This window comes from Podarcis bocagei (assembly GCF_964188305.1).
Source record: "Podarcis bocagei genome assembly, chromosome: 9".
Classification (NCBI taxonomy): domain Eukaryota; kingdom Metazoa; phylum Chordata; class Lepidosauria; order Squamata; family Lacertidae; genus Podarcis; species Podarcis bocagei.
The window spans coordinates 30,411,765-30,436,104 of NC_138134.1; the positions used below are offsets into that span (position 1 = coordinate 30,411,765).

Consider the following 24,340-nt stretch of genomic DNA (forward strand, 5'->3'; position numbering starts at 1 on the left):
CAGTACTTACAAAAACGAGTAACTGTTTTGGTCAGGACTATAAAGCCTTTCACCCTGCACATGAAAAGGAATGTTATTTTTTCAACTAAGAGTTGGGTGGTGCATGAAGCCATACCAAAGCAGGAGTGAGCAATTATTCCTCACATTCTACATATGCATCTCTAAGAGCATGGGTGAAACACCTCAAGAAGGACATGTTATTCCTTGGTGTAAATTTTTGGAGCACTGTAACTAACCCTATGATCAGCAATGCTTCTGTTGCAGTGTCTTCCTATACTTCACATGTCTACCCATGACAGTAAGCCCTGTCAAATTCAGTGACTCTTATTTCCAATGCAGCCCCCTCCCCCACTACCTTCTTCTGGACCTTTATCAGAAACTATCCCAATATTTGCTCCATATCAGTTAAGCAGAAGTATGTTGTTCACAAGCATCTCTAGAGTAAGGCAACTGAGGTTTGTAACAGAGCATAGACCTCTAGCCTTTTAATCGAGAATAATCTAGATTCAACTAGGCTTTAATATCAATTGATTTAAAATGTACACTGCCATAATCACTCAGACCAACACATTAAATATAATCTTTAGCTTATAGTAGGAAAATTAGGTGCTGTGATTTACTCACCAGGAGCTTCAGGATTATGTGGGCTATCATCTTCAAATAAAAACAATAGTTCTCGTAATGCATACAGCGACCATTAAAAAAACTGAAACATTTGTAGCTATAGTTCCCTTGTATTCAAGAGAAGGCAGTAAGTAGTCAACATGTTGGATAATAACATGTGTATTTTCCATTTTCATCTTAGCACAGGCAATTCCATTTATGTAATAATGAATAGCAAATCACCCACTGTCAAAATCCAAGTTACATTATGTCAGATTGTCCTATATTCTAATAAAAAAATTGCTTATGCTATTATAGGTTTACTGTGTGGTCAAAGCAAACATCTAACATGAAGAATGAAACAGAACTACCATTAAAGATATGAAGATTGAGATTTTGGAGTTTAAAAAGTATATGTATTATTTTAGAATATATACTGATCAAATTGAAAGGCACCATTGTTAATTACATCTTGACTTACCTAGCAATGCCAACTTTTACTCCATTTGCTATAATTAAAGGAATGCAGCTTCTCCAGAACAAAGTTCAGAGCTACATATGACCTCTCCAAGCAATGACTTTTTACAATACTAGGTTTGACACTTCTCACAACCATCTCTGGCATGGTAGCCAATACTTGTGCCGGATTCTAGACAACCAATACATGGATCCAATTATGTTTAGTCCAAAAACAGAAATACACCTCTGAATGCATTGCATTTTGAAAACTCAGAGAAGCCAACACAAGCCAATGAAATCACCCACAAGAATATGCAACCCATTAGCTTCCTTTTGACCATCTCTCTACATACAGCACTTAGGATAGAAAATCTGTGCCCTTACAGATATTTGATGGACTACAACTGTTGTCAACTCTAACCATTAACCATGCTGACTGGGCCTGGTGCGAGTTGGAGTCCAACAATATCTGGAAGTCTACAGGTTTCACATTCCTAACCTAGAAGAAAGTATGAGCAACAACAAGCACCTATAGGTGCCACAACAGCTGCAGCTTCCAGTGTACATGGAAAGGCATGGTGGTAGATGAGGATAAACCCAAAGGGAAGTATTTCAATAAAGGAACAGAAATAAATATGTACCTGGAACATCTACTTTAACCAGATGGTAGAAGCTTTGCTTTTTCTTAAGAACTCTTGACTTAATTATCAACTTGACCCAAATAGGCAATTACTTTGAATGAAGCTGATTTAGATTTCAATGAGACAGAATATACTTAAATCAAATTGTTTTAAAACATCTTTCTAGATCAGCTCTTGAACCACAATCTTACTGCAACAAAAAGTAGACCAATCTTAAAGACCAACAGATAAGCAGACACCCTGCTGAAGTAGCTGCATCTAAAATGATCAAGAGGTGCTAACATCAGTGAGGACAGAATCTTCTGAATGCTTGAACATAGTTACATCTATAAAACCAGACCCCCAAATACCTCCCCCAAAAAACTTTTTTTAAAAAAGGCATTTGCTTTAAGGTTATAAGACAATACACATCAAGCCTGAAAAAGAATCTATTTTAATAATGCATTATTCCCTCCAGCAGTCCTCAATGTAGTGTAGGGTTATGTTTTGCAAACACCTTTAAAACTTTGTTTTTGAAAATCCCACTTCACTTTTGGATAAGTGAATACAGCATGTATATTAACACAAAATGGTGACAAAGTTTTAGAAGGCAAATAGAAAATTTAACAACAAATTGGGTTTCTTCTGCATTGCCCCTTCTACTACATATACTCATCAAGTAACAAAAATTAACCCACATTCCTCCCTAATAGTAAATGCCCAACTAAGAGGCACAATAAGCATTCGTTTATAGGAAATTATCTATGGCTATCAAAGAGCACAATGCAGCCAAAGTTGTACATTCTACTGTCCAATAAAATCAATGGAAAATTAAAGCACATTATTAAAATCAATAGTATACACAGGCACTAAACTTCACCTTGATCATGCTTTAAAACAGTTACAGTTTTGGAACTGGCTACATTAGTTTGTAGTCTATATTCAAGTGCAGACCAATTATAAAATCAAACTTTAACTTGTAGTCATAGAAGATGTTTGGTGGTGAGGAACTGCCAAAAAGGGTCTCTGGAGTTGCACCCACAGTGAATACTACAGATGCCAAATTGTAACAGGTATAACCTGCTGAATGCCATCTTTACAGAGCTTATCTGAGCAACAGAACCACCAAAACTCATTCCCAACCATAAACATTTTCATGTCTTTAGTAAAATTTTATTTTTAAAAGTTCGCACTGCTGTAGCATAGCAACCAACACTTCTGTCATTGCTCATTTGCAATCAGGACAACTTCCATTGCAATACTGAATTAACCATTTAATGAGTATAATTACTTGAGACTATCTGCAGCAAACTGATACATTTTCCAATTATACCTGTCTAAATTGTAGACAGCCTTTTGTAGCTTCAACAGTTACAGCCATGTACTCACAAAGAGCTACCTTCCTAACTACAAACCATTTAGTCTTTCACTGTGCATTGCAAAAACAACCCACACACCCACAAATGGGAGCCATTAATACCAAAGAAATACACCTAAGGCAGAAAAAGCAGCACTACGAACTACATGCTACCAGCAATTTATTATAAACACCTTTTTAAAAGGAAAATAAAAGGATCCATCAATCACGAACTTTAGCAGCAGGCAAGTCCCCCCTCCCCTTTTGGGGAAAGTATGCAATATAACCTTTTATTTAGCTATGATTAGAGAGCGGTCGTTTATTATAAGGCAGAAACTGTACCAGTTTTCCATTGCTCCATCTGCTGGATGTCTGTACAACGCTAACAACTAACTCCCAGCATTGAGGAGGGGGGCGGGAATAAAACAATTCAGCAGGTGGCTTCAGCAATCTTTGGATACCTTGTGTCCAACTTATTACTAAATATTTACCTAGCATTTTAAAAATAAAGAAAAAAGTACTTGACATTTTCTGTAAAAACAGTCTCAGGGAAGCAGAGATTTCAGTTAGCATAATCTGCATAGAGCACTATAGAGGTAGAAGACACGCAGCCTTTTACTATAACCCAAAGCATGCGAAATGATCTTTTAAAAATAACACATGTCTATTGGCAAGTTTTTTTTACACGAGGCGCATCAAAACAAACCTTCATAAACCGTTACAGGTTTTTAATACGATGCATTCAAAGCGAAAGTGTGTTTACCTAACGGCATTTTCTTTCAAATCCTGGATCCATGCAAACCTGGAAAAAGGAGCCTTTTACTTAAAACTGCAGGATTTTCATCACTTGACTGCTGAGGTGTCTGTCAGGCAGTTGAGGGCTTGGGAGGCGAGGGCGGTGGAAGTTAAGGTACAAAATCGCCTCGCCTCCCGGGATCGAGAGGCAGCCAGCAAGGACAAACTTGGCCTCTCCTCCTGCAGCTTCAAAACTTGCTTACCTACCCAGCTCAACTCTTTCTACGGAGCAAAATAAGCGACGAGGAAAACCTGACGCCTCGAAGCCCCGTTATTGAAACGAGGTGTCTATATAATCGCAGGCTCGAGCGGCTCCTATAACGGAGGAGGGTCTTGGCTCCTCCTCGAGCCCGAACGCCCTCACCTCGGGCAGTCGCGCCCATCTGGGAAAGCGGGGCGGGGAGGGGGAAGGAGGAGGAAGAGGAAAAGGGGGGGGGGAGCTGTCACCGCCATGTGTGAGGCAAAGTTTGACACACAAACGGGAGGGGAGGAGAAAGGCAGGAGGAGGGCGGGAGGAAAGATAACACCAGCTCCGTCGTCCCGCGCGCCCTTCCAGAACAGGCGAAGCCCGAAAGAGAAGCGTACCTGGGTGTCCTCGGTCCTCAGGGCAGGCAAAGTGACGCCCACCTTCGCGGAATGGCGCCAGCCGGGGCTCCAGCAAGGCAGCGCGACGGGAGCCACAACCACAGGGGCTGGCAGGTGGAGGCTGCCGGCGGCGGCGAGCAACACGTTTGCGTCGAACTTCGCCGCGTCGGTCACGCCGAAGAGCAGCAGCAGCAGCAGCAGCAGCAGTAAAGCCTGGCCAGCGTCGCCGTCCGATCCTATGGCTTTGCGCGAGCGCGCCCCCCTCCCCAAAGACGCGGCTCTCCTCAGGCTCGCTTCTTGGCGCCAAGATTAGATTTTCCTCTCACACAGACAGTTCTTTCTCTCCCGCCCACCTCAGTCAGTCCCGCCAGCTTGCTCCGTGCTCGCCCGCAGCTTCGGTGGCCGGCGTCAGCTGCCTTTCCCCGGGGCGGGGAGGGCGAGGTGGGAAACCGAGGGGTAAAAAGGAAGCGACTGTGGCGGCGGCTAAGGAGCGAAAGGGCTCGGCCGCAGGCGGAGGACGAGCAGCGTGGCTTAGGCAGCAGCAGCAGCTCCTTCCAGGTGCCTGTGAGGGGAGGGCAGCCGCTCTCGCAGCACCCGAGGGCTGAGCGGACAAGGCGAGACACGCGCGCAGTCTGCGGATGGAAGCGGCGTGGAGCGAGCGGCTTCTAGGTCTGCCACAGCCTCCCAAGGCTGCTGGTTGCAGCTTCTCTTTTCCCTGCTCCTCCTCCTCCTCCTAGCCGGCAAGCTCCAGGCTGCCGCTGGTCTTTGCCGCTTCCCTCATTAACCTCCTCAGGAGGAGCGCTCCCACCAGAACGCCCTTTAGTCGCGGAGGAGGCGAGTTTGCAATTGTTAATGGAGGGGTTTTAGTGCCGTGCCGGCAGGGGTTCTCTCGCGCTCCTCGCTCCCTCACGTGCCTTAAAGGTACACCACTGTTTCACTCCTCGGCTTGGCGCGTAACGCTCGTGAATGGGGCACATAAACCCTCGTCAGGAGCGGACGGGGAGGGGGCACGTGACCGCGGAGCGGGCTCGCTCTCTCTTTTGGCGTGAAGGAGCGCCGCTTGGAGAATGGCAATGAGGAAGGGGGCGGGGCTTCGGAGCCGAGGCCAGCAGGTGTCAATGGAGTCAAGGGGAAAGAGGAACCTGTTTCAAAGGAGCCGGTGGAATGGCAAGGAGAGGGAGAAAAGGAGGTGGGAAGGGGAAGGGATGACTGATACTCGTGCAAACGGGTCGTGGGCAAGAACGGAGAAGCCTCGGTGGTGGAATGGCACTCCTCCTCTTAGAGTAGTGGGGGCGGGGTGGCAGCACTGGCAGGCATCTGGTTTCGTTTAAGACGAGAGGCAGGCATAATGAGGGAACTGATGTAGTAATGGGGTAGACCAGATCATTTAAAAGAGTAAGTAGGCTGACAAAAAAGATGCATGGGAGGAATGGCAATGGTGATTAAAAGGAAATAGAGTGTAGAACAAGGAGGAAAAAAGGAGCAAGTAGGAAATATTAAGCATAGAATGTCTACAGCTGGTAGGTTGGTTCAAAGACAAGATGGAAGGGGCTATGGAGAAGGGTTGGGGGAAGAGAGCAATGGAGCATACCATGGGGCTAGGAGAATGAAAAGTGGGGGCAGCGGAGTGTCATTTCACATAATCATGAAAGAATGCATAACAGGAAGAGATTGCGGAAGGGACATGGGAGTATGGAAATATGACATATCAGGTATTAAATGGAATGTTGTTGTTTAGTCGTCTAGTCGTGTCCGACCAGAGCACACCAGGCACTCCTGTCTTCATTAAATGGAATACTAACTAATTTATACTAAGGTAAGTATGAAAATAGTCAAATATGACTCATGATAACTTCCCTAAGAAGAAGCTGAGTTGTAATACAGTGCCTAGTGCCTGGAAGCTGCCTTCCAGGGTTACTGAGAGGAATAACACAACCCTATCCAATTATACTCCCACCATTGACTTTAGCAGGACTTAATACCAGGTAACCATGGAAGGTGTTGCAGGCTTACTGAACCAGCTTTCTGTAAAAGAGCTCAGTCCTGAAATTTGTGAAGTAATAACAAAGTTCATTTTCCTCACTTTTAAGCAATAATGACCAGCTCTTGGTTATCAAAAACAGCAGTAGCTGCAATCCTGAATGCAGTTTACTGGGGAGTAAGCCCCTTTGAAAACAATGGGATTCAGTGTGCATGAGTAAACATACATAGGATTGCATTGTATAACAGTTGCATTATGGCATGAAGTTTCATGGAACAGAGCCTACTGATAGATGCAAGAAATGCAATATTCAGTGGGCAGATAATATATACAACTTTAGAGATATGAAACAGTAGGACCAAAAGTCTGTGAAATGCAAACGTCCAGGAGGTCTGTGAAATTTCTGTGCAAATTCTGTGATATTTCTGTGCAAATGTCACTTCTTATCTTGTATACATCTGGGCTTTGCGAAGAGGTATCACAAACCTAGTATTTCCATTTTTTTCTTTGTACCCATATGTATATATTTGCCAAGAAGGCATACCCTCAGAAAGGACACCCAGGAATATTTGAGGCTGGCAGCTCACACTTCAGAAATTAAGCACAAAGAAACTAAAATCAATACATTTCAAAATGTGTTGTATATTAAGAAGGGCTCTAAACACAGTGAACGCATTTTAAATGACTTGATTCAGCTATATGCATATGTGACACAAAACAAACATAATTGGCAATCACCCTCCACACACAGACTTCTCTGGAAAGGCACTCTAAGATAACCTTAAAGGAAAAAAGAGAATAATTACTAGACAAGGACATCCAACAACAGCAACAAAAATACTTCTATAATATGGCTAATGTTCTTGTCTTCTGTTTCTTTGTTATACTGTAGTGATACGTGTATACCAAAACTGAAACAAAATGTAAAGGTAGGGGGAAATGGGCTCGAAAAAGAGCTATAGAATACACTGGATAGCATATGCTGACTATTTTATACCCAAATTGTCAAACATGAATTTTAAATTTCTAGCTCTTGTTCCGATCCTCTTCAACCAGGTGTTGCAAGACTTGCGTAAGGGAAAATGAGAAAACTGAAGAAACAGTGCTTGAAGTGAGTCTGGGGATTGAGTCCTCTGGAGGCACTGCAGAAGACAAAAGTCTTCCAGAATTGCAGTGCCCATTTGTTTGATAGGATTGGCAGAAAAGTGCACTTGGCTTTGGATGGAATTACATAATATGATCACCTTGAGCTTGTGCTTTCATCTCTCTTCTCCAAGAATAAAGGTGGGTTTATCTTCCCTTTTTTTCTAGGAAAGAAGAGGAACAAGGACAAACTGCCTGTGCCTTCTGGCTGAAGTTTTTTTCACAGATTTCGTGGAGAGAGGTATATATTCTGATAGTGATCAACAGGCACATTCTTCAAAGGTAATTTTATGCTCATTTTTACATTTATTTTTTCTTATGAATCCATAAGATTGAACTGTGAGCTTCTTCCTCTTCACATTCCCACTTTCGGGTCACTGTATGGTATTTTCTTTCCAATCTGGAGTTCTGACTGCTAACTGGTATTTGCAAACAAAATTCTAAACCTTGATGGAAAGCGTAAAGTGATCAAACAGGCATTTAGAAACATATAAACAGAAAAGAAAGACAAAATAGACAAATATTTATTTCCTGTGCTAGCATATCTGGAAGGAAAACATCATTATTAAAAGAAAAAAGAAAAACCTGAAACATTACCCTATCCATCACGCACATAGAAAATTTAAGTCCTACCCCAAAATTATAATGTATACATTTTTTTTTTTTACTATTCTATTACTTTACAAATAAAGGAAACTCAAATTTAAGGGAAGATGTTAATGCAACTAGGCTGTACAACTACTGGCCCGTGATATATAGTCACATATGTAGTTTGTTTGCAAGTTGAAATCAAAGGAGATCTATGGCAGTGAATGGTTTGTCAAGGCTTTATGTTTCCTGCTGCTCATGTGAGCCCCACAACAAACAGGATTTATTTCACTTCTGATTTGCAAAATGTGAAAATTGACCAGGGAACCATTTGCTGGATTTTCAGAGCCACTGAAGCCCAACTGCAGTAGCCTCAGTAAGTCTTACTGAGGCATTTCCTCAGTGCTGGTGCACATCTTTCAGCAACTCAGGAAGAGGGAAAACCCTTACCCTGTTGTTGCTTGAATAAAGATGAAAAAAGAAAGTGAAAAACTGTCCGAATTTTTTCTTGTCTTATATTATATTACCATTATTTATCAGTTGAGAAGTAAAAAACAAAAACCCTTTGACTTTTTTTCTCAAGCAGACATATACTCAAGATTATTATAGTGCAGGAATGGACATTTTGCTCTCCTAAATGAGATTAGATAAGGAATCACTAGCCCCTGTGGGAGAACATTCAGCACTTTTAGTACAATGTAACTGCAGCCACTTTTGTAACACTTCCAGACCAAAAGGATGGAATGCACAATCCACAAACTATTTTCAGAGCTACATTTTTCTGTTTTTGTGATACACAGATAAACACTTAACAAATGTTCCTATGGATAAATATTAGTTTGGTAGCAACTGCTGCAGCTTTATGAGATGCTGCACGGGCAATGTGAAGAATTATTTTATTCACATAGATTCACATTTCTCAACAGAGTACTGGATGGTTCTCTGCATTAGAACTTTGTAACCACTGTAGTCAAATAATAACAAACTGGAAAAGACAAGTGCATGTTTTCTTCTCCATGATAAAGCACATTCTCAAATACAAAAACACATTTTTTCCCAAAGAGCAGATCAATTGTTGGCTTTGTTTTGAAGCATCTATTAAAGAAGGCATTCCAAATGAAAGCAGTTCATGGTCTTAACATCCTTAGAAATCACTTCTCAAAGGTGATTGCTGTACTTGTCAATCCTTGTGGTCACTGCCACCTAAGGACAAAAACTCCTTTGGATTCAGCCAGTTTTCTTCAGGCATGGAGAAGAACAGTAGGTAACAAAAGTGTGTCACATACTTCTTTTTTAAAAACCTATTTATGTTGTTCTAACTGGTTTATTTAAATTAGTGAAATGTTCATCTTTGATGCTAATCCTATTAGACTTCAAGGTAAATTAGAGAAGAAAATGTCAGTGAAGTCTTCAAATTCTTATAATTACTGCTTATTGCATACTAACTGGACACCTGCGTTTCCACATACCTTATGAAAGATACACTGATAAGAAAGAACACACTTATTATATTTGCTGTAAGACAATACAAACACTAGGTTACCTTTTCTACATAGAACAAATCACTTTCAGCCAATAAGATAGGAACAAGAATGAACAGCACAATCCAAACCCCTGGTCCACTATGCTGGAAGGAGATTTGGGTGAGGCAAAGTTGTCCCCCTGCTCAGCTCTGTCTGGGTTGCCTTTTTCACCAGCCAGTGGCAAGGAAGCTTCTGTCACCTCAGTACTCTGGAATGTGCCTGTCCAAACTGCAGGTGGTGGAAGCAGTATATCAAATCATTCTGGTCCCGTTTGCTTCACCGGCCAGGGAGTCAGCACAGCAAAAACACAAGACATACCAGCCTTCCCCCAACTGCTGTTAAAATATATTTACCAGAGGCATAAAAGAAGCTGTATAGAGAACCATTTTGCCCTTTAGGGTTGCAACATGATGGAAATTTAATTGGGACTAAGCACCATTGAATGCTGTGGGAATTAATTCCACATAAATAAGTACAGTATGGGGTTGGGCTGCATGCAAGAGGCACAGAAGGAAGTAGAACAGGCTTTCCTAAAGGAGAAAGGAAAGTGGATAAGGAAGGTTAACTGCTCATGAAACAAACATGGAGCACTTGTAAGTTTTTTTAGGGAAACTGCATTTGCAAATAACACTAAGCCATGTTTTATTTTCACCATGGAACAAATCAAGAGGCATGGAAACATAATAAGAGGCCTGTTAGATCAGGTCAAAGGCCTACCTAGTCTAGCATTCTATTCTCAAAGTAGCCAACCAGATGCCTCTGAGAAGCCCACAAGCAGGACAAGAGCACGACAGTTCTTCTCTACATCAAGTCAAATATGATTGTGTTGAATTTCCTTGACAATTGTTCACTTACATGTATGTTGAATTTGACAGCACAGTGGTATTTGAAAGCACTGTTCATTCAAAAAAACTTATATCTCACACTAGGTCCTGGACACCGCTATAGAATAAGTCCACTTTGGATTGCTTCCAATACTTTTCACAGCACCGCAAGTATGAAAGGTGAGTCCATTTTGTATTTCAGTCTCTCCACCCCTTCACCCCCCACCTATATCGGCTTGCTCTGGAAATTGGTAAGATATTGTTCATTTTAATCACCTGAAATCCTTACTGAATTCAATCTCCTTCCTCAGGTAAAGCAACTATATATTTTTTTCTCCTGGGAATGTTGAGAAATTAGGGTTAAGAACACAAAGAGGTGAGAGCAGGTGGCTGGAGCAAAGAAAAATGGAAAAAATCACAAAGGACCCAAAAGAAAAAGAATAACAGAAGAAAAGATGAAGAGAGTCAAAGCCAGGCTAAGTAAGGATCTGCTGGTTTCAAAATGCTGTGAATTGCTTTATTGAGTTGCTTGTAGTTGCCTCCTTCAATTTTTATTCATTTTACAGTTTTTCTGTACTTAATAACCATATATTAAAATTTCTACATTAATTATTTTTAAGACTGAAACATCAAATAGAAAGGGTAAAAGAACTCTCTGAAATGTACCTTTATATTAGGTTTCTGTAGACTGAAGCATTTTGTATTTTCTTTTAAAAAAGCATTTTCTGCACCTGCCTCTATGTTACAATTATCCTTCCCCTTTCTGCTTTGAAAGATTCATGGTTTTTGTAGCCTGCTGCATATTTTGTTAACGAACACTTAAAGCACTCGTTCTCATCCCTATTTACAGTACGATGTCAACATGTTTAAACCTCATACCCTACGAGTGTGTGATTCTATAGAGACATTCCAGGAACGAAGTAATCAAATATGGTTATATCCCATCTTTATATGAATGGGCTTTTATTACAGAGATAAATAACCCAAAATTTAGCCACTGTATTGGGTCTAGCATTTAAGCAGGTACAAAGCGCAGATAGCACAGTAAAGTCAGGTATTTTTGTATCCTTGCAGTGTCATTATTTTGATCTGAAGAACCCTGCCACTCACACCTTGCTTACGGTATTTCACAATCAGGTAAGGAAGAAATATGTGAAGGAAAAGCATACCCACCAAACTCAGAAGGAGGTGAATTTTCTTGAGTAGTCTCTGGACCTAAAGAAGGAAACAGCACTGCCATACTAAAAAAAATACAGGGCTCATGAGAACATCAGAAAAGCCATCAGTTGTCCAGCATCCTGTTCTCACCGTGGTCAGTGACATGTGGCATGCCCACAAGCAGAACCTGAGAGCAAAAATACTCTGCCGCATGTGATTCCCAGCAACTGGTATTCAGAGGCATACTATTTCTGACAGTGGAAGTACAACATAGTCATTGTGGCTAGTAACCGCTGTTGGACAGCCTTGACAATCAAATGTATATGTATTTTATGTCTTATATTTTGTTTTCTATTTTTTATTGTACCTTGTCCAGAGAACAGTGTCTTTAACCATGCTGTATTACTGCTTTGAAAGGAAAGATGATGTTTATGTCAGCCTTGTTGTGGTAGATTGCAGTTGAGGCTTCGCTTAGCGGGGTTTATGTATTGCAAAGGATTAATGGGCAGTCAGAGGGAGAGGTGTATAGTGGAACCACAGAGGTTTCAATCCCAGTGAGGAGAAAGAAATGCCTTTCCTTCTTGAAAAGGCAAAATACCTCACTACAGGCTTCTCTGCATCTTCTCTTTCACTACACAGTTAATTCTGCTACTGCCTGGCAGTATTGCTACACATATAATTACAGCCATGCTAAAACTGACCTGTAGACTGCCAGCTCTTAGCAATTTATATTGTAACAAAAATTGATCCATTTAATTATTGCTTTCGTTTCTGTGTTTTTATCCAGCTCTTAATATAAAAAACCTTATTTCCATTTCACATGATTGACACCCCAATCTTAAACTTATTCCTGGCTGTCATTTAGCAGGGAATTTTGTTATTATGTTGGCTTATTATTTATGGTCTTCTTCAGGGTTGTTGTTTTTTTTTAACTGTGCAAGAATATGTAAAAGTGTATTTTTAAAAGTCTTTGAAGGATCCTACAAAATTACAACCGTAAAATATTTGAATAATTAAATATATTTTCCAACAGACATTATGTCCTGGTGCCATATCATCCAATCCTGAAATTAATTCTTCATTGGGCTTTAACAGCAAATATCCCACACTGAAAATAGGGCAGGTAATGCACTTTTTATCAGCATCTTCCCTCTTTAAAATTGGGAGAGCACCATTGCATAAGAAATGCAGAAGGAATGAAAGGGCAGTGATATTTGCTGAAGCTCAGAGTATTTCAGTTCAAACCTTAGTCTTCACAGTAAGCCAATTTTTGGTACCTAAGAGCTAAGGCCAATAGAATACAAGAGCGGGAACATTAATCAACAGTACTTCCTCCCCCAGGAGCTGGTATAACAAAGCTATTTGAGCTTGCTGGTCAGTCACCTCCATGTGTGGCTGATGTGAGTCATAGGACTGAACGGAGCAGGGAAGACCTTGATGGATTCAGCAGCTGGTTGTACCTATATAGGGACCATGTCCATAGTTTGGCATTGCTTGTCCAACATTTTAGTTGAAGAGCTGGACCTTCCCCATATCTATGAAGGTAGGTGTGTATGTGGTTCCATATTGTAGGACTGTAGCCATGGGCATCTGAAGAAAGAAAGCTTAGGTTTACAGACAAATAATGGCTTGCTGCTATGGAGGTTCATAAATTTAGAACTTTTAAAGAACATAGAAAATATATATAATGACTTCTAGAGGACTCTAGAATTCATTTATAAAATCCTAACAATTGCCACCTATTGCACAATAGCCAGAGGCTTTGAAGGAATTCAGAGGAATGTTCTAATCTGTATTGCACTCTATTTCACTGGAGAAGTCTGAAATAACTTGCTATAACCCTAAATTTATTTCTGTGTTGTTTTTGTGTGGCTATTTGGTAACCGAAATACATACGGCAGAGTATCACATCTTATCTCCTTCAGATCCCCTGTCAGATATTTTATTTATTTTCTCTTAGAAGCTTAAATTCTCTCCAACAATATTGTCTTAACTTGTGCTGCTCTCTACCTATTTTACCTGAAGTCATAATGCTTCATCTGAGACATCCAAATTTGTTTCTACAGCAACCATTGTGATAAGAGAGAATAGATACTTCAAAAGTGAAGAAAAAGGCATGAAAACCTAACCTGCTAAGCAAATTCCCTGCTTCCACACAATAAGAAAAACACAACATATTGAAAAGAAGAGTTGTGACATAAGATTGGATTTCCAGATTTTTTAAACCTCCTGACAAGCTATCAATGCTATTTCCTGATAAAATATTAAAGCCTAATAGTTTGATATATATTTCACGTGTTCATTCATTGCTGATATTGTCTGTGATCCAGTGGACCATATACTTAATTCCATACATATGAAGCATTATCTGAAGCTTCCCTTTGGAATGTAGGTGCCTTCACTGTCTAAGAAGCTGCTCCTAAAATGTGGGTCCACTTTGAGAACAGCATCCAACATGAGGCCAAAAATGTTGACCTTCTCCAAAAATATGTCAGTTGTTGTGCAGATATGAGGAACACCATGGTTAAGACTGCATGTGTATGAAAAGCTATTAGATCTGTGTGGCTGACCATTGGATCCTTCTAGGCAGGAAGGAGTATTAAAGAGTTGTTTCTCCAAATTAAATTTGCTTGAGCAACAAAGTCTTCCTAGGCACTGGTATCTTCATTATTATTTGGTCCCAACTCCTGGTTTGTTCCTTTATCACACTTCTTGATTTGTCCTTCATTTAATATTTAAGAACATGAAAGGTAGATCAAGGCAGATAACAAAGGCAAACCAATAACTTAACACCTGAAAATATAAATTATAAGCTAACTAAAGCAACTGCAGAAATTAAATAAATACAGCAGCAAAATCATGAAAACCAAAACAATAATTTACAACCTGAAATTCAATTTATGTTTCACTCTTCTTTATTTGGAGCCTCACTTTGTGTTCAGATGTCATCATTTTTCATGGCTGCATTTATTATGGCTATGAGCCTCAAAAGCCAGTGGTCCAGGCCTCTCTAGGTATCTGAGAAGGCTTGGGTTCACAGCTTTCTGTGAATGAGACAGAAAGGAGAGATAGAATTGAGTGTCTTCTATGTACAGTGGTACCTCGGGTTACATACACTTCAGGTTACAGACTCTGCTAACCCAAAAATAGTACCTCGGGTTAAGAACTTTGCTTCAGGATGAGAACAGAAATTGTGCTCCGGCGGCGCGGCAGCAGCAGGAGGCCCCATTAGCTAAAGTGGTGCTTCAAGTTAAGAATGGTTTCAGGTTAAGAATGGACCTCTGGAACGAATTAAGTACTTAACTCGAGGTACCACTGTATTGGTGACAGAACCCCAAACCCAGAATGTCCTACCCAAACAACTTTATATAGATAAACAGCATGGTGGCCATACTGGTCCTGAGGGACAGCATAGGCTCACTACCAAGGCATGGAATAGAATCGCCCACCCCAAATTGGTAACGCTATGGCCCCCATGAGTCCCACTCCTTGCCTTCTAGTTGGTTGTTTGATCTGAAGGGTCCTGACTACTGACTCACCTTAGTCTGCTATTGTATACGCAATGCTGACAGTGAATGACCCTAGTTTGCACATACCGTACTCTTTTTGTCTTCCTCCAGCACAGCTGGGAAGACGATTTTGGAAGCTTTGCCCTTTGCAGTTAGTAAACCCCATGGCACCTGAACTGGGGATTACAGGATAATACTAAAGTATGGTTAGTTTCAACATACCAGCCATAGTCCATGGTTTGCTGTTGGATTGTTTTTCTAGAGAAGAAAATGCAGGTACTGTTGAACATACCTTGATCATAGACAGGTTGGGCTACTGTTCTTTATTTGATCTTCATGTGATTTCAGTTCAGAGTGCTGGTTATCTCCTCTAAAGCCAAACATGATTTGGGAACTAGCTGCTGCTACATGATCCTACCTTCCTCTTAGCTCTGCTTCACATCCTGCTACTCTTTATGTGTAGCTGATGGGAATGCTGCAGAATCAAGCCCTCTTAGCTGCAGCATAAAGAGCCCTTTCTGTTAAAGGCCACATACCAATTTTCTATTTTATTTTTTGCTTTAAAAATAAAATTTCCTGAAGATAGACTCCGCTGTCAAAGAATCTGCTTCTCTGTAGAGATTTGAGAGGTAATACAGGGTTAACAAACCACAATACAAGCTTTTGAACATGCACTTTGAAAAGTTAAATTCAACAAATTGGTTAGCTGACTTCTTTGAAGAAAAATAGCCTCTCACATTTTATGTGTTCCAGTATTGTTTAATATGCTATACATTGCTCATTCTTAGTCACAGTTCTGAAAAAAGAAAATACAGTAGTGCAATATTAAATATTTCTGCTAACTTTTATTCCACCCTGATCAAATTTTGGACACTGTCATTAGTGTTCTGGAGCAGGATTTTGTTGTTATTTTTGTTTAGGTTATTTTTGCACCTTGTAACCTTTCTTATAACCTTGGGCCTAAATAAGCTCATTAAAAATTAAATTGCTTATTATACCCTAGCATCAATTTCCACTTTGATCAGAAAGCACAATAGCTTTCTTGAGTAGATTTACCTATGAAATATTCTGGTAATGAGAAGAGATGAGACAAGTTTAACAATTTCAATGCCAAAGCAAAAACTACAGAAATATAAATGAAACAATTGAATATCTGTAGAATAAATACTGTAGCACTAGCCATGAAAAATGGACTTTAATTTAAACAGGAGGTACTTAATTCATATTTCTTTGCATGTTAATAGCTACCGTTTCCTCGTAAATTTCAAAAAATGCATCATGTACTTTATATTTTTGATCTGAACAATGAAATTAGTTTCATGTAATAAACAGCTTGTGTTATTATTTGACTGTTTTTCATACTTGTCTTTTAATTGTTACCCAATATGTCCATGTGTATAGGTTCTACAATATTTTGGGCAAGCAATATTCATATATCTGGTGGCAATATTAGCAGAAAGTAAAATGCTTATATCTTAGGTGACAGCTTGTTGACATTCACACAGTGAAAGTTTGCACATGTCTACTCATCCTATTTTTTCCAATGGGATTTTTCCCCAGGCAAGGGTATATAGGATTTAAGGCATAGGCAGCAATTCTGTGCACACTTACTTTGGAATAAGCACCATAAACACAATGGCCTGAATAAACATGTGTAAGATTACATTGCCATGTATTATTCTAGTTTAATTAGATCTGCTATACTAGTCAGAAAACTGCTATTCATGCCTTCCTCAAAAAAATTGTTGATGTTACCTCATTCTTTATTGAAACACTTCAGATGTTATTCAAGCCAGGCATTCAGAATCTGGTGACACTGTTCAGAAAATGCGGAGCTACCAATTCAACAACAAAACCATTACCTCAGTAAAACTTCCAAATGAGTTATAATCTTCCTACTTGCCTATGTGCTTTTTAAAAGTCTATCCACACTCTGTTCTCAATGTATATATGGTCCACTCATACATTACACATATAAACCCCATGCGTTCATAACTTGCAATAGAGAACAACTGGCATTTGTCAAGGCAAGACATGATGTCTTAATAGATGTTTGATTTGTGAATTGTAAAATTAGAGGGAAACACCTTTGCCACCCCCCTATTTGTTTGATCCATGGTCCACTACATTTCTCACACAAATGCAGTCAAATCCACTTCTGTATAGTTTCTTTGACATGGAACTATCCCAGGAATTCATTTGGTCTACACTGTTGGACAGGTTTCCAAAGTGAATTGCTTAGTTTTTGGAAAGATCATGTAGAAAAGAGGAGAATACTGCATTCCAAGAGGAGAATACTGCATTCCAAGAGGAGAATACTGCATTCCAAGCTATACACAAATAGCTACTGACAAACTGATTCATTTCTTTGACCACTCTTCTCTTGTCTGCCGCTCTCATCACCTACCTGGTGGAGCCAGCTTTTTGACTATTTGAAAACCAAAACTGAACACACAGTTCTGATATTCCTCTTCATGCCATCATTACCTTCACAATGACTTTTCTGGGCTTCTCTTCCCCTCTGGACATGCTTTTTATCCACTGAGTTCAAGCCATTTCCCACCACTCCAGGTAGCAGCATAAATATGCAAAAGATTTGTACCACTTCCACCTTTCTGAAGATAATGAAAAATATCAATAGGAATTGTAATTTTTAGTTATTATATATATAAAAAACTTCTTGGATTTCTTTTCAACAGCAGCAGCAGCAGCAAAAACTTATTAATAAACTAGATCAGATCTTAAGTGTTAGCACTTGCGCTTTGACCCCTTATGGCTGCTCTCACATTGAAAGAGTCAGATGGAGTCAGGGAATTACTCTGCAGATGTTCCCCTCTGCTCTCCTCTAATGCCACCTTAAAGGAATTTCCCAGTACAAAGCTTTGTACACACTAGTGACTTCATTTGAGGGGTGAGAGGACAGGGTTAAATCCTGTTTGTGCAGCAGGTGTTAACCCCTACTCCTTAGGTGATGAGGACGGGTTTCCTTCTGTTCACGGAACAAGTGCACACACTCAAAGAAAGCCTGTAAAATGCACACTTCTTTCTGACACTTCCTGCAGCAGGAGGTGGGGGGTGAAGAGGAGAAGGAGCTTTGTGCTGCTGCAGGTAGGAGAATAAAGAAGCCTGCATTTCCTAGCTGCTAGGGAACAGCTGTAGAGCATCCGCTTTGTCTGGAGAAGATGCCAGCACCAACCCCAGCATGCCTTGGGAATGTCCTCTTTCTAAAACCTTCAAGAACCATTGCCTGTCAATTTAGACCCAAACTGGGCAATGTGGTACCCTGCAGATGTTGTTGGACTATAGCTCCCATCATTCCTGAGCATTGACCATGCTGACTGGGACAAATGGTAGTTGTGGTCCGTCAGGAGGAAACCACATTGGTTATCCCTGGCACAGACAACACTGGCACAAATATTGGATGGACCATTTTTTTTGACTTGGTAGAAGGCAGCTTCCCATGTTCTTATTTAAAGTGTAGGTATAAATATCACAGATCAAGTAACATAGGTATAAACACCACAAGTGAGGCTGAATTAATAACTTATAGAAAGAAAAAAGGCTGTGCCAGTTCCTTCCCTGGGAAAGGCTTAATTATAACTGCCCCAATTGCTTTTCAATACAACCTCCTGGAATAACAGTGTAAGGGACAGGTGTAAGTTCTAGTATACACCATGCAGTGGGAAGGAAATGGCATGGGATAGTTGCTCTCCTTTGGCTGCCATTGCAACATAATTCCCTAGGACAGAAGCTACTAACTTATCGGTAGTTGTCGATTCTCCCAGTAAAGAAAGTGTAGTCCTTTTGAACCTCTTGGTTCAGGCTGATTCCTGCTTGGCTTTGCCTCCCTGTGCATGTTCCTGTTTGAAATGCTGCTACCTGCTGCTCTTCAGGCTTGATTAAAGAGTGAGTGGAAGCAGCTGCTAGTGGCACCAACCCTGCCTCCCTCTGTATGCCACCGTCCAATTTCTTTATAGATAAGTCAGCCAATTGCATTTATTATTGAAAGGCATTATACTATCTTGAGGCAGAAGGAGGGTACCTAAACATACATATGCTGGCTCCAAAAATTATCATATTCTAACTCTGTTACACCAATCAGAACTTTCTGTTGTACTGCTCTTTTAAGTGAGTTTCCCTAATTCTGGTAAATATTTGTTCCATAAACAGGCTGTAGTCTCAGAAGGATGTTCCACTATGTCCAATGGGGTTTGCTGCCTAGCAAGTGTGTTTAGGATTACAGCTGTAACCTATTAATACTATAACAGTGCAACTAAATTAAAAGCTGCACTGCATCAATACAGACACATTGTGAAGGTTTTATTAAAACATGCTTCATGTTGACTAATTAAATATAGATAGAATGTCATTTAAAAACATCCTGCTAGAAAGAATATTTGTAACAAGATGAATTAAGGAGGGTGGGGAGGCATTTATATTCCACTGGTTTGAAGGCAAATTTCTCAATTGCAGATTTTTCTGGCAACAAGTGATGCTAAAATCACAACACACCGCAAGTGAATCCAATAATCTAATTTTGGTTTTGTCTTAAAATTGTGGCATGAAGTATAAAGGTGGGTCATCTAGAAGTGGATGGAAAGAATATAACTAAACCCAATGAGATTAGAAACTGTTTCCTGAGTTATTTTAAAAAATTATACTCACAAGGACCACAGAATGAAAAGGGCATAAATGAATTCCTTAAAAAATATGGATTACAAAAAATCTCTCATCAAAGTAAGGTGGATCTAAACCAGAGAATAACAGAACAAGAGATAGAGGGTGCCATCCAGAACATGCAACTAGGCAAATCTCCAGGACCAGACGGATTGACTTCCAGATATTATAAAGCTTTAAAGGAGTGGCTGATACAACCGTTAAAGGAAGTCTGTAATGAGATCTTAGAGGGGGAAAAGGCACCAGAGTCGTGGAAAGAGGCGTATATTACACTCATACCAAAGACAGAGACTGAAAAGACTCAACTTAAGAACTACCGCCCAATATCACTACTTAATGTGGATTACAAAATTTTTGCAGATATTTTGGCAAAAAGATTGAAAAGAGTTTTGATGGAAAAGATTCATAAGGACCAAGCAGGCTTTCTCCCAAAAAGGCATTTATCAGATAATGTGAGGAATATAATTGACATTTTGGAGTTACTGGAGGTGAATATAAATATTAAAGCAGTTTTGATTTTTGTGGACGCGGAGAAAGCCTTTGACAATATTTCTTGGAGTTTTATGAAAAAGAATCTTCATGGGATGGGGGTAGGCCAAGGATTTGAGAATGGTATGGGTGCGATATATTCTGAACAAAAAGCCAAGCTGATTGTAAATAATGTAGTAACTGAAGAACTTAAGATAGAAAAAGGGACACGACAAGGGTGCCCAATTTCCCCATTGCTTTTTATATCAGTCCTGGAGGTTTTGCTAAATATGATTAGAGATGACCAGCAAGTTAAAGGTGTACAGGTCGGGGCAAAACACTATAAGTTAAGAGCTTTCGCAGATGACTTGGTACTTACCTTACAAGAGCCAGACACTAGTACAAAAAGGGTGTTGGAAATAATTCAAGAATTTGGCCAGGTGGCTGGATTTAAATTAAACAAACAAAAGACTAAAGTCTTGGAAAAAAATTTGACAGTTATGGAGAGGGAGAAATTTCAGAATGAAACAGGTTTGACAGTGGTTAAGAAGGTGAAATACCTAGGGGTTCATTTGACATCTAAAAACTTGAACTTGTATAAAGACAATTATGAAAAATGTTGTTTGGATAAGATATAAGGATCTGTTGGAAAACAAAACCCCTAGATGGTTGTCACCCTTGGAGGCTAAAGCGTTGAAAAAACTCAATATGGAGGCCGAATGGCCGAAGTATTGGGAAATTTTGGAACAAGATGGAGATAAATTGAAGTTAAAGAGTCATGAGAAATTGAAACCCAAAGTTCGAGATTGGCTCCATTATTATCAAATAATGGAGATGTATAAACAAGACAGGAAAATTGGCTTCCAGGTGGAGAAATCAAAATTAGAAACTGAATTGTTAGAACCCAATACTAAGAATTTATCACGAATGTATAATTTGCTGCTGAAATGGAATACACAAGTTGAAACAGTAAAATCGGCCATGATTAAGTGGGCACAGGACATTGGTCATAACATCATGTTTGCTGACTGGGAATGGTTGTGGAACACCGGTATAAAATTTACGGCATGTAATGCCTTAAAGGAAAATATTATGAAAATGATCTACAGGTGGTACATGACCCCAGTCAAGCTAGCAAAAATATACCATGTGCCTGACAATAAGTGTTGGAAATGTAAAGAAATTGAAGGTACCTTTTATCACCTTTGGTGGACGTGCCCGAAGATTAAGGCTTTCTGGGAAATGATATATAATGAAATGAAAAAGGTACTTAAATGTACTTTCCCTAAGAAACCAGAGGCCTTTCTCTTGGGCATTGTCGGCCAATTGGTGTCAAAGAAAGATAGAATTTTTTTCATGTATGCTACGACAGCAGCAAGAATACTCATCGCAAAGTATTGGAAGACACAAGATCTACCCACCGTGGAAGAGTGGCAGATGAAAGTGATGGACTATATGACATTGGCTGAGATGACTGGCAGGATCCGGGACCAGAGGAAAGAGACGATGGAAGAGGACTGGAAGAAATTTAAAATTTATCTTAAGGACTATTATAAACTTGATGAATGCTAAAATGTCAAGGCTTTGAGAATGAAAGGGCTACAGCGATATAAGAATAGATTGAAGGAAAGATTAGTAAGACATATCCCTGACAGAATCATTAGAAGTTGCTGAAAAAATTTGGACATTGGGATGCAGAAAGGGGAGGTATGGGGGAGTCCGAGAAACAAGGTTTATGAAAATAAGGTTATGAAATTATACGTGTTTGTATGTCTTTTTATATGTTTGTATTGTCTTAAAAATGCTGTAAAACCAATAAAAATCTATATATATATAAAAAAATGAAGTATAAAGGTGGATCAACCTGATTCTGTCAACCTACATAAGCACCTCTTTCAACTATCTAATTTTAGGCTATATTCCTCCAGTCTGTGTCCTCCCAAAATATGATGAATCATAGATTTTTAAAGCTCATTGACAGCACAACCTTATTCATATGAGTTCAGAAGTAAGCCCCATTGAGTTCAGTAGTTAGGTTGTATAAAACTGCAGCCTAAGTGGGAAATTGACTACTTGGGTACTCAGTTCTTCATCCCTCTGGTTGCTTAAACCAGCCACAGGTTGATTGACTGATATTAAGTAACAGGGGTAGTAAACTCTTTAAGGGCGGGTATAATCCCAATTATCTTAAAGGAGGTGATTGTGAAACCTTTGCTAAAGTAGCCCTTTTGATCCACTCTGTATTGAATAATTTTGAGCCAGGCTGAGCACGTGCACCAATTCAGCTCCAAGGTTTCTTTGATGATTATAAGGATTCTATATTTAGTCATTTCAATCTGATTAACCCTATAATTTTATTGAATGATGGCAAATCCCTCTCCATCTCATCTTTCTCCCACCCTAGAAATCATGCTGGCAAAATGGGAAGAGGAATCAAAAACAAACATTTCAAAAGAGCAGTTTATTACTGTAATGTAGCTATTCAATTCTCTCTCATTTCAGTAGTTATATAACACAATGTTAAATCTATCAGATGAAATTACTTTTTGACTTTTTAAATTATGCTGTCCCCAATTCCTTGCATTACTTCAATGTGAGAAGTTTGGGGTTTTTTTGGAGGGTGGGGAGAGAACATGGATTTGAAATATCTTAGCATAGCACCACCTTTTTCTCTTTGGTGTTTCCCCCATGTTCCTTAAGTAGGGCTCAGCTATACTTTTGCTTGACCAATATTTTGTACCAATCAATTCCCCTTGGTCTGTGAGCTTTTCTTGTTCTATAGCTACACCTTGTGAAAATTCAATCTTACCAGCTGAATCAGATCTTATCAGATGCATGAAAAATCCGAAGCGAGATTTTGCTTACCCACTGGTAAGATCAGATTTTCTCAAGGCACATTCCAAAATACTTTGGGGCCCAGGGGAATTAATTGTTGCACAATATGATCAAAACAGAAGTCAAGCAAAAGGGTGGATGTGTCCTAAGTGTTGCCATAAGCAGCAGGCATCTTGATACTCTGTTAGTGAAATACTGCCAGGGGCTGCTCTTTTGCTTATATGATGCGCTGAATTGTGTTACTATGGTGATACTTAAACAAAGAGAAGAATAAATCTCAAAAGCTTGTCTTGAAACAATTTATTAAGTCACAATGCATTTCGGTTTTGCAGGTGACTCCTTTTCAAGGCCCATTGAGCCAGATTGAACCAGCTAAAACAAATCTATATGGTAGCTTCCAAAGCAAATAACTGGTTCCGTTACTCCTGAAAAAGAGCCATGAAGCTGGAAACTCTGAGCCTGAGGTGCACCTTTTAAGAGTTCTGCTTTTCTTAATTACTATTCTGGCACCCTCCCTTCCTATTTTTTTTTTTTAATCTCATATGGCAAGACATGTTATATCTCACATATGAGATCATGTATAGTGGAAAGCAGAGCTCAGAAACAGCAGTTATGGTATGTTAAATACACATGCCAAGTCACTCATTGTGACCATCTTTAAATGGGGCATGGCCTCTTTTCCCTTAGTGATTGCAAAGGCTTTCCACTGCTGCTTTGCACACAGCAACAATGGGATAGCAGCACTGGTGACAGCAGTAGTATAAATGCAGGGGGAAAGGAAAACTTGTATAAAGGGTTGTTAAAGATTGTGCTCTTAGAATTTGTTGTACTGTTAGATGAGTAAAAGGTAAAGGTACCCCTGCCTGTCAGGGCCAGTCGTGTCTGACTCTGGGGTTGCATGCTCATCTCGCTCAAGAGGCCGGGAGCCGGCACTGTCTGAAGACACTTCCGGGTCACGTGGCCAGCGTGACGAAGCTGCATCTGGCGAGCCAGCACCAGCGCCGCACACGGAAATGCCGTTTACCTTCCCACTAGAAAGCAGTCCCTATTTATCTACTTGCACTTAGGGGTGCTTTCGAACTGCTAGGTGGGCAGGAGCTGGGACCGAACGATGGGAGCTCACCCCGCCGTGGGGATTCGAACCGCTGACCTTTCGATCAGCAAGTCCTAGGCTCTGTGGTTTAACCCACAGTGCCACCCGCATCCCATAAGTTA

General features: G+C 40.0%; 2 protein-coding genes across 23 annotated transcripts in view; one reads left to right on the top strand and one right to left on the bottom strand.

Moving 5' to 3' along the window:
• The window catches only part of TENM3 (teneurin transmembrane protein 3), a 1,319,439-nt gene extending 1,314,134 nt beyond the window's left edge, over window positions 1–5,305 (bottom strand). For 7 of the 22 annotated variants that reach the window (XM_081208576.1, XM_081208559.1, XM_081208584.1 and 4 more), the window contains exon 1: window positions 3,803–4,127. The gene's annotated coding sequence lies outside the window, so the exon portion shown is untranslated. Of the gene's footprint in view, window positions 1–3,802; window positions 4,128–4,419 lie in introns of those variants that run through there. The other 15 variants (XM_081208567.1, XM_081208563.1, XM_081208562.1 and 12 more) reach the window with 4 other exon arrangements.
• LOC308595145 (uncharacterized protein) overlaps window positions 1–24,340 on the top strand; it is a 374,091-nt gene that overhangs the window by 281,914 nt on the left and 67,837 nt on the right. The gene's annotated exons all lie outside the window — the stretch shown is intronic.